Source organism: Cervus canadensis, chromosome 10 (genome assembly GCF_019320065.1).
Source record: "Cervus canadensis isolate Bull #8, Minnesota chromosome 10, ASM1932006v1, whole genome shotgun sequence".
NCBI lineage: Eukaryota > Metazoa > Chordata > Mammalia > Artiodactyla > Cervidae > Cervus > Cervus canadensis.
In genome coordinates, this window is record NC_057395.1 from 79,778,130 (window position 1) to 79,793,759 (window position 15,630).

Here is a 15,630-nt window from a genome sequence, read left to right on the forward strand (position 1 = left end):
AGAATGCAAGCTGTCCTCCGCGTCTGCTGCTTTTCACCCACCCAGCAGTTTTGTCTTGTGACCCCTCCGTGGCCAAAGGGTCAGCCGGCACCCCGGCATTAGAAGGCGAGGCCTTCACCCCTGGACAGCCGGGAAAGTTCCAGCCCCCCGCCCTCTCACACGCTTGTTGAGGAGACATGTAACCAGACAAGCAAATACATAGAATCATTTCAGACAGGGCGACGGGATATGAAGGAAATAAAATAGGGTGATGTTGCAGGATAGCTTAGTGGGAGCAGGGGGGTCATTACAGGAGTCGGTTTTCTCTGAATAAGCTATTTTAACGCTGAGACTCAGAATGAGAAAGAACCAGCCATGCTATGATCTGGAGGAAGAAGGTACCAGGTACAGAACTGCAATTGCAAGAAGTCCCCAGGCTGGAGTGAGTTTGGGTTGTTGAAGGAACACCGGCATCAGTGGAACCAGGGTGGAACATGCTTAGTGAGCGAGAGATTATGTCAGAGCGCGTAAGGGCCTGGGTGTACACCGTGACAGGGTGTTTTGACTTTGTTCAGTTATATCCATCCAACTGCACAGCCTACGATTCTTCACTTCCTTCCTTATCCATCTTAGGTATCACGGTTCACTGTTACAATCTCTCCCTTGAGAACATCTTCCCCTTTTATGTTAGTTAGCTGTTTCTGTGTAACAAATGCAGGGGTTCTTGGACAGTTCTGTCTCGCAAGACTGCAGTCAAGATGACTGTAAGCTGTCCGAGGCGTATTGGGCGGGGGCCTCGCTTCCAAGCTGACTTGCTCGCAGGCCCGGTGGGCAGTCCTGGCTGTTGGCAGCAGGCTTCCGCTCTGTGTCCCGTGGGCCGCTCCGCAGGACTTCTTGAGCGTCCTCGTGAGGTGGTGGCTGGCTGCCCCCAGAGAGGGGGATCCAGGAGAGTGCAAGGTGAAGGTCACAATGCCTTTCTGACCCAGCCGTGGCAATCACACACCACTTCACCGACCAGTCACACAGGCCATCCTGATTCACGTGGGGCAGCAGGGGCCCCACACGGGCAGCTTGTCTCTCTGTACCTGCTAAGGATGAGTGCAAACTGATGTGGTGTCTGCTGTTTTGATGTTTTTTTTTCTCAGATACTCATTTGAAGACATAAATCATAGAAATTGAGAACCCGTGCTCTGGGGTCACAAGGAACGCTGGGCTCAAAGATCGGGTTGACCACTCCTTGGCCCTGTGACCTGCGGCATATTTCTTAACCTTGCCAAGCTTCTGTGTCCTCATCCGAACACTGGAGGCCATTCCACCTCACAGCTCACGGTCAACATGAAAACTAAAGTGAGATGATGCTTTAAAACAAACTTAGAAATAGACAGCTAGTGGGAAACTGCCGTATGGCACAGGGAACTCAACTCGGTGCTGTGATGACTGACATGGGGGCGGGATGGGTGGGAGGCAGGCTCTAGAGGGCGGGGAGCCCTGTAGTAGAGCTGACTCACTGTTGTGCAGTAGGAACTGGCACGGCCCAACATTAAAGCAAGTGGCCTCCCATGATGAGTGAAAAGTAAGCAATCTCTGTGGCACATGTCTGCGCCTATCACACATACACAAGCAACGCTCTGCATTCAGTGACTATTAATTTGAGAAACTGTATTTTATTACACATTCACGTCTGCTCAAATAAAGGAAATAAGCTAAGTTCTGATGAAAAAATAAATGAAAGGCTTCCAAACAGAAAAGAAAAACAGACTTAGCCATGATAATTGTCACACAAATTTTCAGTGTATGTTATCAGCCACTGTCCTTGCTCTTAACTCCTTTTTTATTACCGCAGAATGCAGTTATTCTTTGACATATTTCACAAAGTTCAGCCTGCAGTCAGTTTAGATGGAAGAGACAGTGGACTTGGTGGTCTGGATGACCCCCTGTAATGCATATTCAGGATGCCAGACATTCAGACCTGTCATAAAAATTTCTCCTTCAACACGGTAAAATTTGGCAGGCTTGGTGTTTGTCCTCAGATGAGCCATGAGTCAAGCACTGGGCCAGCTCAGTAGGAACATCTAAGTTCAACCCCAGTGCGAAATCTAATCAGCGCTCCGAGTCAAAGGATGAGTTGGTGGTTCAGGTATTTATACCAGAAGGTGTTAAAAGATTATTTGGAACATGGTGGAGGATAAGAAACGGGATTTCAAATCCATTCCAGAATGACATTTCTTGACAGTCTTCTAGGAAATGAAGTTAACGAACTTTTGAAGATCATTCATTTTTTTTCAACTAAGGTTTTGCTGGACATGAGTTTCAACTAAGGTTTCAATGGACATGAGTTTGAGCAAGCTCCGGGAGTTGGTGATGGACAGGGAAGCCTGGCATGCTGCAATCCATGGGGTCACAAAGAGTCAGACACAACTGAGCAACTGAACTGAACTGAAAGTTTTTGAGCGCTTACTATGTACCAGACACTAGGCCAGGTTCTGACAAAGTAGCTAAGAGCAAGTCTGCCTGAACCCCAACTCTCACGGTGTGCAAAATTTAAGTCAGCAGCTAGAGCACGCGAAGCCCTTTTTATTCTGTTTGATGGCTTAACTTTCTACAAGTTGCTAGAAACTGCTAGAAACTTGAGGGATTTCCATCCATATGTTCAATGAATAAGAGCCTTAGTGGCAGGTATAACATTTGTACCCAATTAATCAGCGGCCTAATTATTCAATAGCAGATAAAAATGTATTAACTTGTTGAGACAAATGTGTCTCCTGAAGCCAATGTTTAGAACTAAATTATCAACATATTTTGAGCAATAATGTCATGATCACAAATCATTTTTCTCAGTTGTCTTTCTGAGGGCTAATACGAGATCCCTGGGAACTGTTTGTATTGCAAGATAAACACATTGATAATGAATAGATTCCCAAGGCAATTTCCAACACTGGTGTGGAAATCTACACATTCCCTAAGCTCTGTTTGCTTCAAAGACAGGTGGAATTCCTTCTGAATTGGGTAAATGGAATGCATTCTGTAAACTGCCCCTTTTGTTACAATTAGCTCAGTAGCTCCTGTGGTTCCTAATTTGGTCAGTCCCATCTGACCTGACAAGCCAATTCTTTGCTCAATTGCAAATCCATAGTGCAGATTTTAATCTCTAACAATTAATAACTTATCCCTACATATCTTGGATAGTTCATGACTGCCAGTACGGGCATTTTTACAGCTGTGTGTTCAGGTCTCTAGGGAGACAATACATGTTTGTGAAATGAATGCATGCTTCTCTTCATTTTCAATTCAATGACTGGAATTTGCACCCAACACTTGAAATTTTGCACCATACTGAAATGACATCTCAACAGAGAAAAATTCTAGCATGAGCAATAGTTCTCAGCTGGGGTGATTTCACCTCCCAGGGGACATCGGGCAGTGTCTGGTGACATCTTTGGCGGTCACCACTGAGAGAGGTTGCCATTGGCATCTAGCAGGTAGAGAACCCAGGACGCTACTCAACATTCTGCAGCGCGCAGGACAGCACCCCTGCAACAGTTATTTAGCCCTAATGTCACTAACGCTGCTGCTGAGAAACGCTGATTCACCGGGGTGTGTGTTAGGCGCTCAGTCGTGCCCGACTCTTTGTGACCCTTTGGGCTATAGCCCACCAGGCTCCTCTGTCCATGGGATTCTCCAGACAAGAACACTGGAGTGGGTTGCCATTTCCTTCTCCAGGGGATCTTCCCAACCCATGGATCGAACTCCCATATTGCAGGTGGATGCTTCACTATCTGAGCCATCAGGGAAGTCCGATTCACTTGGGGGGGGGGGCGTCTAGATAATTGTTTAAAAACAAATACTGTATTTTATACAAAAGAGAAGACAAGTTACTTAATTTATCCAAACCTGTTTGCTGATGTGTGCCCTGTGGCTGGTAACCATAACGACTTCTTGTTGTTGCCATGCGTTTAAGACGTGTGGCAGTTCCCTGGTGGTGCAGTGGTCAGGACTCTGCTTTCACTGCCGAGGGCCTGGCTTCTCTCCCTGGTCAGGGAACTCAAGGTCCCATAAGCTGGGTGGCAGAGCCAAATAAGTTAGTGATATACACGGAGTGCGGACTATGCTGCTGGCGCGCAGTGAGCCTCCGGTCCATGACCCTCACTGTTATTGGCATTGGCTTCTCTACGCAGAGGACAGTGATACCAGCCTCCGAGGTGCCCACCAGCGGCGTCCACCTCTCATGTGGTCTCCTCACTGAGCAGGGCAGACCTCCACAACCAACAGGCTTTTGCAGAAACGACTTGTGGGACTTCCAAGCTTTCGTCCTAAAAGTGTGACTTCTGCCTTGCTCTCGCTGGGAGGGGTCAGCTGGGCTCTAAGTCCATGTGAGAAACTCTGTAGCGATGTCCACCTAGTGAAGACTAAGGCTCCCTCCAAACGGCCAGCAACTTGCTGCCCCACGAGGGAGCCATCCTGGGAGGGTTCCTCCAGCCTCAGTCGAGCTTTGGGTGGGGGGAAATGTAAATGACCTAAACTGACCCAAGAAGAGAAAGAAAATCTGAATAAACCAATAATCAATAGAGCAATTGGTGCAGTGGTCAAACACCTCCCTGCCCATGTCAGGGCTGGCTCCACAAGTGTGGGACCTCCCCTGGGCAGGCACATGGGACCCCAAGCTTAGATGGGCACTTGGTCTAATGCCTTGTGCCACTATCTTGAAATTCTTAAATCTTTTTAAACAAGAAGTTCCTCATTTTTAGTTGACACTGGATCCTGCAAATTATGTAGCCAGTCCTGCCCACGCCTGTGTAGTTTTATAGGTTTTATAACTTTTAAAGTATTGATAATCTAAAGCCTTCTAGGAAACAGGAAAAGAAAGCAAGTTACCCAGTTTATTTTAGAAGAAAAGCGTAATTTTCAAGCTTCCAGGATCTCTAGAACAAAGTCATTTAGACGTGTAGGGATAAAATGTGATTTCATCAGATCGGCCAGAACATGAGTAACTACCAGAGTCATTCATTACCAAGGAAGTTTGATATTGACCTCCACATATGAACTGTCCTTTCCTCCAATGAAGTTTTCTGATTTTTTTTATTTTTCTGGTCCTAACAAGGAACATGTTGGACAAACTTATCCTAAGTTCATTCCATGCTAGTTGATGAGTTAACTATTTTAAGCTCTTCCGGTACTTGTAGACTTTTAAAGCCTTAATGTGAATTTTTTTGCAGGTCACTTGCTAGTGAACCATGGAAAAAATTGGCAGATTGAACGGATGTTTGTCCAAAGTCAGATTCAGCACCTTTATCCAGAAACTCTGAGGAAAAAAAAAAAAAAGCTGAAGTTTGTCTCAGGAATTTCATGAAGACCACAACGGCAGCATATTCTGCTGGGTCTATGGTTCTGATCTAATCAACACCGTGTCTTTAGAAGGCAGTTCTGAGCTAGTCTTTGTGGCCTTATGATTTTAGTTGCTCATTTTAGTTAATCATCTGCTTCTGTTTTTTACTGCAAACCAGAATCCACTTTGCTGATGAATCAAAAACATCAGTGCCTCCATTCTTACTCACGTTCGTGTTTCCTGCCTTATTTTCATTTATTCATTTTCAATGAGACGATAACTCATATGTGGGGTTTTCCGACAGCCGAAAGGTACCTGAAATTAAAAATCTCAGAACGTTTCGGAGAACACTGATGACAGATAATTTCCTACCATTTAGGTGTTAAAGAACTAATCAATCCAAGCTTGCAAGGTGGGATGAGCTTGTCTCTGCAGTGAATGATGCTATGAAGAGCAGAGAACTTCCAGAAGGGAATAAGGAGCAACTCTTGCAATGTGAGAATAGAATTGCTTTATCCTTAAGAGGCATACAGTTTAATAGGATGCAATAGGTATTTGTTGGGTAAATCAGTGCATGACACTGTTCTGATGGTTAATTTGGGACTTACTAGGCTCTTTTCTTGAGGGGGGCTTCCCAGGTGGTGCTAATGTTAAAGAACCCACCTGCCAATGCAAAAAGAGAAGTGGATTCCATCCCTGGGTCGGGAAGATCCCCTGGAGGAGGGCACGGCAACCCCCTTCAGCATTCTTGCCTGGAGAATCGCACGGACAGAGGAGCCTGGTGGGCTGTAGTTCCTGGGGTCACAAAGAGCCAGGCACGACTGAAGTGACTCGGCACGCACGCAGACTTCTTTTCGGACTTTCCTTTTTAACAGGAGGCGACCCTCATTTTCTGCCCCGTGGACTCCCCAACACAGACACTCACTCATAAAACCAACAGAGGGGAGTCTGTGGGTAGGGCTGATGCGACAGTCCTTTAAGACATAATCGGGGTGACACCCCAGCACCCTGGACACAGTCTGTCAGAAGCCAGTCACAGGTCTGGCCCGTACTTCCGGGGGGCTATTTAAAGATGTGACTCAGGAGGTGGGAAACACAGAGCCCACCTCCGTGTCTGGGCTCCACGGCCAAACCTCTCCGGGTCAAACCCCGGCCCCACTGCATGGGTTCCAAGAACCATAAGCATTTACGAATCCCCAAGCCTGTTTCCTCATCTGTGAAATGGAGCATCCACTCGCCCCTTCCTCCAGGGTTATTAAATTCTAGCAGTTCCTCATTTCCACACGCTCTCAGGACATCTTCATGCTGGCTGCCTGACATCACTCCCTATCACCGCCCCCTTTAAAATGTAAACCCCTGCTCGGGGAACTAAGATCCCACCTGCCTCCTGTCGCACCCAAAAGATTTTTTAAAAAATAAAATGTAAATCAACTTACTTAAAAAGCAAATTTAATAGTACTCCTAGAAATTTTTAAGTAGTAGTATTATGGAGGAGAACTGTAAGCACACATTACCAGTAATAAAGATTACTTGTGTGCAGACCTCCAAAATTCATCCTGCACACCATCTGTGAAGGCTGTGTTTGCGCCCTTGAGTGGCTGGGGCCGAGAGGGCAGCGTGCAAAGAGCCTGAGCTCAGCTCCGCTCACGGACACACCAGAATCACACCCATCTGCAGAACAGTCATCAGAGAAAAAGGCCAGAGCCAGCACAGATCTTCCACAACTAAAGACATAAAGAAGCAGCCACGGCCAGACGAGGAGGGCAGACCCGCACTAAAGTCGGTGCACGACCCCCGAAGCGGGCGCGGTTCCACCGCGGGGGTTCTCCCGTGGGAGCCAGAGCTCGGAGCCCACAGGGCCCTCCAGCCCAGGGTCCTGCCCTGGGGAGAGGAGCCCTCGGAGCATTAAGCTTTGAAGGCAGGCAGGGCCTCACTTTGGGAGCGCCCCAGGACTGGGGGAAACAGAGGCTTCCCTGGTGGTCCTGCGGTGAAGACTCTGCCTGCCCACGCAGGGGACCCCCGAGCCGCCAGGACCACGGAGCCCTCCCCCTGCAACGGAAGACCCCACAAGCTTCATGCAGCTAAGAACTAACGCAGCCAAAACTGACTAAATACATATCTTAAAAAAAACACAAAACAGGTGCATATGATTCAAACGTTTTGCAACAATAAAAGGGCCCACAGCCCCTCACGTGCCCCTGGCCGTGGGCCGAAGCTGCTGACGGACACCGGCGGGGGCACCCTGGGGACCGTGGACTGTGCCGCTTGCTGGCCGCCGCGCCGGGGTCCTCCCTCCTGCTCGGGGGAAGGCCGGGTCCACCGGACCGCCCGTGGGCACAGCGTGGACGCCTCAGGCCGCGTGGTAACTGGCCAGGGACCCGCCCCCCCTTCCCCCCAGCAGGGGGGCTGCCTAGAGACCCCGAGCCCACAGCCCTGCCCCCCGAAGGCCTCGCGCCAGCTGCGCCCCCCCGGAGTGCAGGCATCGGTTCCAGAACCCTCTCGCGCGTCTGGCCCTGCCCTCCAGAGAGCTGGCTGTTTGTGCCCGGCCGGCCTCGGCCACCAGGGGGCAGGTGCCAGACGCAAGAAACACTATGATCTCAGGCCTAACTAATTAATTAAAAAAACCCAGCAGAATCTGTCTTGCCATGTTGAGGAACGAAGGTCCCACACGCCAAAGAGCACCGCGAGCCACAACTCCTGCAGCCCCGAGCTCGGAGCCCACGGGCCACGGGCAGAGGGTCTGTGCACGCTGCTGAAGGTCCCGCGTGAAGCAACCAAGGCCCCAGACAGCCAGAGAGATCAGTACGTCAATACATTTCTTTTTTGGCTGCACTGACTTTTGTTTTTTGTGTTTTTTTTTGCACGGGCTTCTCTGGTTTCAGCGAGGGGGCTGCTCTCGAGTCGCAGCGCGCAGGCCTCTTCCTGCAGCGGCTTCTCCTGGGGCGGAGCGCAGGCTCTAGCGTGCGGGCTGCGGCCTCGGGGCTCCCGGCTCTAGAGCGCAGGCTCAGTAGTTGTAGTGAACGGGCCTAGTTGCCCTGCGGCATGACGGATCTTCCCAGACCAGGGATCAAACCCGTGTCCCCTGCATTGTCAGGCAGATTCTTATCCACTGCACTGCCACAGAGGTCTAATAAATAAATAAACATTAAAAAAAATCAAATAGGTGAAATTCGTTAGTGCACATAAGCTCAAAAAAGAAAAAAAAAGAAAGAACCCACTATCCCCCAGCTAGGGGGTCGAGCTGAACCCTGGCACTGACCCCTTGTAGGTAAACACAAGCTTGGGGATATCCCGGACCCGATACTCCACCGTGTCAGGAACTAGCCCCTCCGCCAGTGAGCTGACACCAGCTCTGGGGTCTCTGAGCCACACAACCAGACTCCAGGACCCGGCTCTGCCTGCCGGCAGTCTGGAACTTACCCCAAGTCCTGCCTTCACCCGCCAGTGGGTGGGCAGCAGCTCCAGAGTTTCCTGGACACTCTGCCTGCCAGGGAGACAGTGTAAGCCCAGGGGTCCCTGGGATTCTGCAGGCAGCTGCTCTGTGATCCGGGCCCACCAAGCAGCAACCTGCAGACTGGGGGTCAACCACGCCTCCCAGACCACCCGCACAGTCAGCCCTCCATGCAGCCCTCACTGGGGAACCGCTGGGGCACAGAGCTGGGGCGACAGAGGGGTGGGCACTGCTATATACTAGGATGCCTCCTGCAAAAAGCCACCTCTCCAAGGCTGGAGACACTGAGGCTCATTGTCGTGGAGACGACAGTTAAAGAAAAGAGTGAATACTGAAACAACAAGGGAAAAGCAGCAAATACCAGACGAGAGACTCCATGGGGCTACAGTGGATTTGTCAGCAGAAACTTTTCAGGCCAGAAAGGAATGGCATGATATATTTAAAGGGAATGAAAAGGGCTATTTAAGGAGATGAAAGGGAATAACTTACCCCACAAGAATACTCCCCTCGCCAAGGCTCTTGATCAGATTTGATGGAGAAATCAAAAATTTTACAGACAAGCAAAAGCTAAAAGAGTTCAGCACCAGCACACTCTTTAGGAGAAATGTTAAAGGGGGCCGTCCCCGGTGGTCCAGCGGCCAAGGCACCGTGCTCCCAATACAGGGGGCTCAGGCTGCAGCCTGGGTCCTGTGTGCCTCAGCCAAGACCTGGCACTGCTGATAAATAAGTAAGATTGAAAGAAAAAAGGAAATTCTCTAAGAGAAGGAGAGAAGGTCACAACTAGAGACAAGAAAAGATGAAATGAAAAAGCTCCCAGGTAAAGATAGGAAAACATACAGGAAAGGGAGAAGACCCACCACACACAAGGCTTGCAGGAAGGTTAAAAGACAAGAGAAGACAAAATCATTTCTATCCACAAGAAGCAGTTAAGGGGCACACAGAACAATTAGATGTTAAATATGGTATTAAAAGTAGTAATGGTGAGGAGAGGATAAATCCAGGGTTGTTAAAAAGGTACTTAAAATTAAGAGACCAGCCACATAACACAATCATGTACACATATATGCTGCCATATAAAACCTGATGGTAGGGACTTCCCTGGTGGTCCAGTGACTAAGACGCCACACTCCCAACGCATGGGACCAAGTTCAATCCCTGGTCAGGGAAGTAGACCCCACAGGCTGCAAATAACACCTGGCACAGACAAATAAAAAAATTTTTTTTTAAACTCATGGTATCCACAAGCCAAGATCCATAATAGAAATACACACAAAAAAGAAAAAGGGGTAAATAAGCACCCTTAATAAACAGTGAAAATAAAATCAACATTGTTGCTGCTAAGTCCTGTCTGACTCTTTGAGACCCCATGGACTGTAGCCCACCATGCCCCTCTGTTCATGGAATTCCCAGGCAGGAATACTGATGTGGCTTGCCATTTCCTCCTCCAGGGGATCTTCACAACCCAGGGATTGAACGCAAGTCTCCTGCATTGCAGGCAGGTTATTTACTGCTGAGCTACTAGGGAATATGGCGCCAGGCACATAGGTGGTGCTTAATAAATACAGACTCAGTCCAGCTCAGCCGCTCAGCCGTGTCCGACTCTGCGACCCCATGGACCGCAGCACGCCAGGCCTCCCTGTCCATCACCAACTCCTGGAGCTTGCTCAAACTCATGTCCATTGAGTCAGTGATGCCATCCAACCATCTCATCCTCTGTCGTCCCCCTCTCCTCCTGCCTTCTATCTTTCCCAGCATCAGAGTCTTTTCTAATGAGTCAGCTCTTCACATCAGGTGGCCAAAGTACTGGAGTTTCAGCTTCAACATCAGTCCCTCCAATGAACACCCAGGACTGATCTCCTTTAGGATGGACTGGTTGGATCTCCTTGCAGTCCAAGGGACTCTCAAGAATCTTCTCCAACATAATTTCTTTGGCGAACTCTCACATCCATACATGACTATTGGAAAACCATAGCTTTGATAATATAACATAATTTGATAATATAAGCTTAACAACTAATGCTTAACAATTATGTGTCTGGACTTGGCTTTCCAACCCTTCTCCTTGCTGTGTTGCCGGCAACCGTCACCCACCAGTCAGCGCCTGCACGCAGCAGGGGACACGGACTGGCCCCGGGTAGCTGTCACCTGCTGTGAAGAGACCAGAGCAAATTACGACTAAAGAAGCATCCAAACCAAAGGAAGAGATCACCTGATTAAAAGGAAAACAAGTGCACATAAAAAATGCAGAACATTTCTCATTCAAGTATGTGCAGCTGGTTCTTAATATTAACTTTGACTTCCAGACTTCTTTCCTCCTCCTCATCTCACCTTTCTGCTCAAAGTGCAAAAAGTACCTGATGCCCTTTTGCACTAAAGCAAATGTATTTGGGAGGAAAAAACAGCTAGTGTGCAAATCTTTTATTTAATTTTACAGCATCGGTACTTGGGAGTTGATGCTACTTGGAAAGCCCAGGTGCGAGGCATCCAGATGATTAAGCGTTCTGCAAATATTTTTTTGCTGATAAAGGGAGGCTCTGCAGGACGGAACAATCACGGACAGCATAAGTGATGATGTCATTTGAGTCAATGTCCGATTCAGGCGATTAGAGAAAGTTCAACAAACTAGGCTGAACCACAAACGGAGCCTTGGCTTTCGACCAAAGTTGTTCAATAGGCTTTGCCAAATACATGCTGATAGATTAATTTGACCCACCCATTTCCACGTTCTCTGAATGCCACAAAGTGTAGGGAAATGAGTAAGGCCTGTGGAGTCAAAGAGGTTGGGATTTGGGTCTAAGTTTTCTGCTTACAGTGTTTCCCTGGGTGAAATATTTGAATTCTCCAAGCTTATTAAAACGTGGGAAGATTCCTAGCTCCCTGGCAAGGCTATCTGAGGATTAGTTGAGACAAGGTACAGGAAAGGGCCTCGAACACAATAAATGTTAATCGCCCTAATTAAATATTTGTGCATTTTAGTTTGTTACTGAAATCCAGTGAGATTCCAGGAAGGCCAAAGGGAATGTGTAGTCAGTTCCTAGGAGTTCCAAAAAGGACTTTCAAAATGAGGTGTAAGGGTTTCTCTGAGGGCTTAGTGGGTAAAGAATTCATCTGCCAATGCAGGGGTGTAGGTTTGATCCCTGGGTTGGGAAGATCCCCTAGAGAAGGGAATGGCAACCCACTCCAGTATTCTTGCCTGGAAAATCCCATGGACAGAGGAGCCTGGCGGGTTACAGTCCCTGGGGTTGCAGAGAGTCAGACGTGACTCAGTGACTAAACAACAGCAATCCTTATGAAGGGAGCTGTTTTTCATTTTTGCCTTTTGATTCAGAAATATGAGTTCTGACACTGCCCCTGCTCTGCGCCAAGTACTGAGCTAGGCATATGCCGACTTTTCTTATTCCCAGAAGAACATGTACACATGAGGTATTTCAGTCTCTATTTAATAGCCGAGGCCCAGAGAAGCTGAGTCAAGTCAAGTCACACAGCTAGGAGATGATGCCTAGAGGATGAAAGTGCAGCTGAAGTTAATCCCTGCAAATTTGTGTCTTTCCCGCTAGCAAGGTGGGGTTTACAAGGCGGGGAACTGTGTTTCTTTAGAGGAGAGGCATGTTGGTGAATCAAGTTCTCAGGTCAGCCAAGAAGTGCAAGCATTGCTTAGAGTTATGATGCCTTTCACATCCCTTAAACCATCCACAAGGGAAAGTGAAGTCACTCAGTCATGTCTAACTCGTTGGAACCCCATGGACTGTAGCCCTCCAGTCTCCTCCATCTGTGGGATTCTCCAGGCTGGAATACTGGAGTGGGTTGCCATTTCCTTCTCCATGGTGCATCGTAAAGTCATCTCTCATCAATCCACCCAGTTAGCATTCCCTCCAGGGCTGGAAGAGGGTGAAAGCAACATGAAGTGGTTAGCTTGTGTCTCGGGGCTACGTCCTATGAAAAAGGGCTTTCCAGGGGCTCCGTGGCTAAGAATCCGCCCGCAGTGCAGGAGCCACAGGAGTCTCGAGTTTGATCCCTGGGCCGGGAAGATCCCCTGGAGGAGGAAATGGCAACCCACTCCAGTATTCTTGCCTGGAGAGTCCCACGGACAGAAGGGCCTGGCGGGCTACAGTCCATGCAGTCGCAGAGAATCAGACACGGCTTAGAGACTAGGCTCACAGGCCTGTGAAAAATGCACACCCTCCACACCTGGAACCGTGCAGAGAGCAGCAAGGTGCTCACGCTTTGAGATGTGCAGGGCGAGTGAGACAAGGGCTGGATCTCACTCCCCGGGTCCCCTCACTAGTGAGGCTACCACAATCACTCGTTTTCCCTTCTGTCCTCATCAGCCCTCTGCTCTGAGCCAGGGTGGTTGAGTCTCGGGGTTAAAGGTGCGCATAATGCAGCTCCACCCCACCACCTGCTTACAAGTAGTTGTTACTCTTTAGTCACTCGGTCATGTCTGACTCTTCTGTGACCCCAGGGACTGTAGCCCATCAGGTTCCTCCGTCCGTGGGCTTTCCATGAATACCGCAGAGGGTTGCCGTTTCCTTCTCCAGGGGATCGTCCCAGCCCAGGGCCTGAACTCTCATCGCCTGCATTCCCAGCCAGGTTCTTTACCACTGAGCCACCTGAGAAGCCCTGCTTATAAGTAATAGTTGACCTAAATAACGATAAATAAAATAAATGATTTTCTGTTATTCAGAGGAGCAGTGCCAATCTTATGTGCAGAATCTTGGCTACAAATGTCAAGGAAACCCCTTGATCTCTCAATTCTCTCCTTCCTCTCCCCCTTTTTAAAATATTTACTTGGTTTATTTGGCTGTGCCAGGTCTTTTTAAATTTTATTTCAATTTCAATTTAATTGATGCTTCAATTAAATTAAAAGATGATTGCTCCTTGGAAGGAAAGTTATGACCAACCTAGACAGCATATTAAAAAGCAGAGACATTACTTTGCCAACAAAGGTCTGTCTAGTCAAGGCTATGACTTTTCCAGTGGTCATGTATGGATGTGAGAGTTGGACTATAAAGAAAGCTGAGCACCGAAGAATTGATGCTTTTGAACTGTGGTGTCGGAGAAGACTCTTGAGAGTCCCTTGGACTGCAAGGGGATCCAACCAGTCCATCCTAAAGGAAATCAGTCCTGAATATTCACTGGAAGGACTGATGCTGAAGATGAAACTCCAATAATTTGGCCACCTGATGCAAAGAGCTGACTCATTTGAAAAGACCCTGATGCTGGGAAAGATTGAAGGCGGGAGGAGAAGGGGACGACAGAGGATGAGATGGTTGGATGGCCTCACCGACTCCGTGGACATGAGTTGGAGTAAACTCCGGGAGTTGGTGATGGACAGGGAGGCCTGGCGTGCGGCTGCCCATGGGGTCACAAAGAGTTGGACATGACTGAGCGACTGAAGTGAACTGTTCCGGGTGTTAGCTTTAGCATGTGGGATCTTTTTTTAGTTGTGGCATTTGAAATCTTTACTTGCAGCATGTGGAACCTAGTTCCCTGAAGAGGGATCAAACCTGGGACCCGCTGCACTGGGAGCATGGAGTCTTAGCCACTGGACCACAAAGAAGTCCCCTTCCTTCCCCTTTTTTCCCTTCCCTCTTCTTCCCTCCCCCCGCCCCTCTCTATTACCTGGCCATCACAAAAGCCAAGTGGATTGCATTCCCAGTGTATCATCATGAACTGATTTCCCATTTGCCGTTGTTCAGTCACTAAAGTGAAATCGCTCAGTCATGTCTGACTCTTAGTGACCCCATGGACTGCAGCCCGCCAGGCTCCTCTGTCCATGGGATTTCCCAGGCAAGAATCCTGGAGTGGGTTGCCGTTTGCTTCTCCAGGCGATCTTCCTGACCCAGGGATTGAACCCAGGTCTCCCACGTGTCAGGCAGACGCTTTACCGTCTGAGCCACCAGGGAATCCCGTTCAGTCACTAAGTTGTGTCCAGCTCTTTGCGAGGGTCTGCAGCACGCCAGGCCTCCCTGTCTCTCACCGTCTTCCAGAGTTTGCGCAAGTTCGTGTCCACTGAGTCACTGATGCTACCCAACCATCTCATCTTCTGCCGCCCTCTTCTCCTTCTGCCTTCAATCTTTCCCTTAAGCGTCCATTAGATTTTTGTTCAAGCTAAAAATTGAGGCAGACTTGGGGGAGACAGAACAGTGACGGGAGGAGACACACGACTCGGCCACAGGCGCTGAGCGGCACGGTGAGTGACGCCAGGCGTCACAGGTCCGAGCTGCGTTCACCCGGCTGAGCGCGGTGCCTCGCCCCCGTCCGCCGGGCCTCGGAGAGGAGGCCGTGTGGCTTGGTTGAGGATGTCAGCAGGATGCCTCTGGGGAAATGTGCCTACACGTATTGGTCCCCATGAAGTTCAGGAGTGTCATTAATATAATCAGTAAAAAGACAAAAGTTCTTTAAACTCTGAGCCTCAGTTTCCTCCACATCTGTAAAGTAGAGGTAATATTAGCACATTCTTAAGAGTGAATGTATTGGCTTCCCAGGTGGCTCAGTGGTAAAGAATCCGCCTGTCAAGCAGGAGACGCAGGTGTGATCTCTGGGTCAGGAAGGTCCCCTGGAGAAAGAAACAGCAACCCGCTCCAGTATTCTTACCTGGAGAATCCCGTGGACAGAGGAGCCTGGCGGGCTACAGTCCACAGGGTCACAAGAGTCAGACACGACTGAGCGACTAAACAGCAGTGAGTGTAGCCCTGGGGTTATCAATTGTCCAGGAAGAATTCCTCCAGGAAGCTTGGGCTGGGCTTGGATGATGAGTGTGCCAGAGGGGAGGAAGGCGGAAGGACAGCAGGTGCAAACCCCGGCAGCAGAGAGCGTGCGAAGAACAGAAGGACCTGGCCGAAGTCCGCGTCCCTGAGTCGGGGGCGCGGCCGGG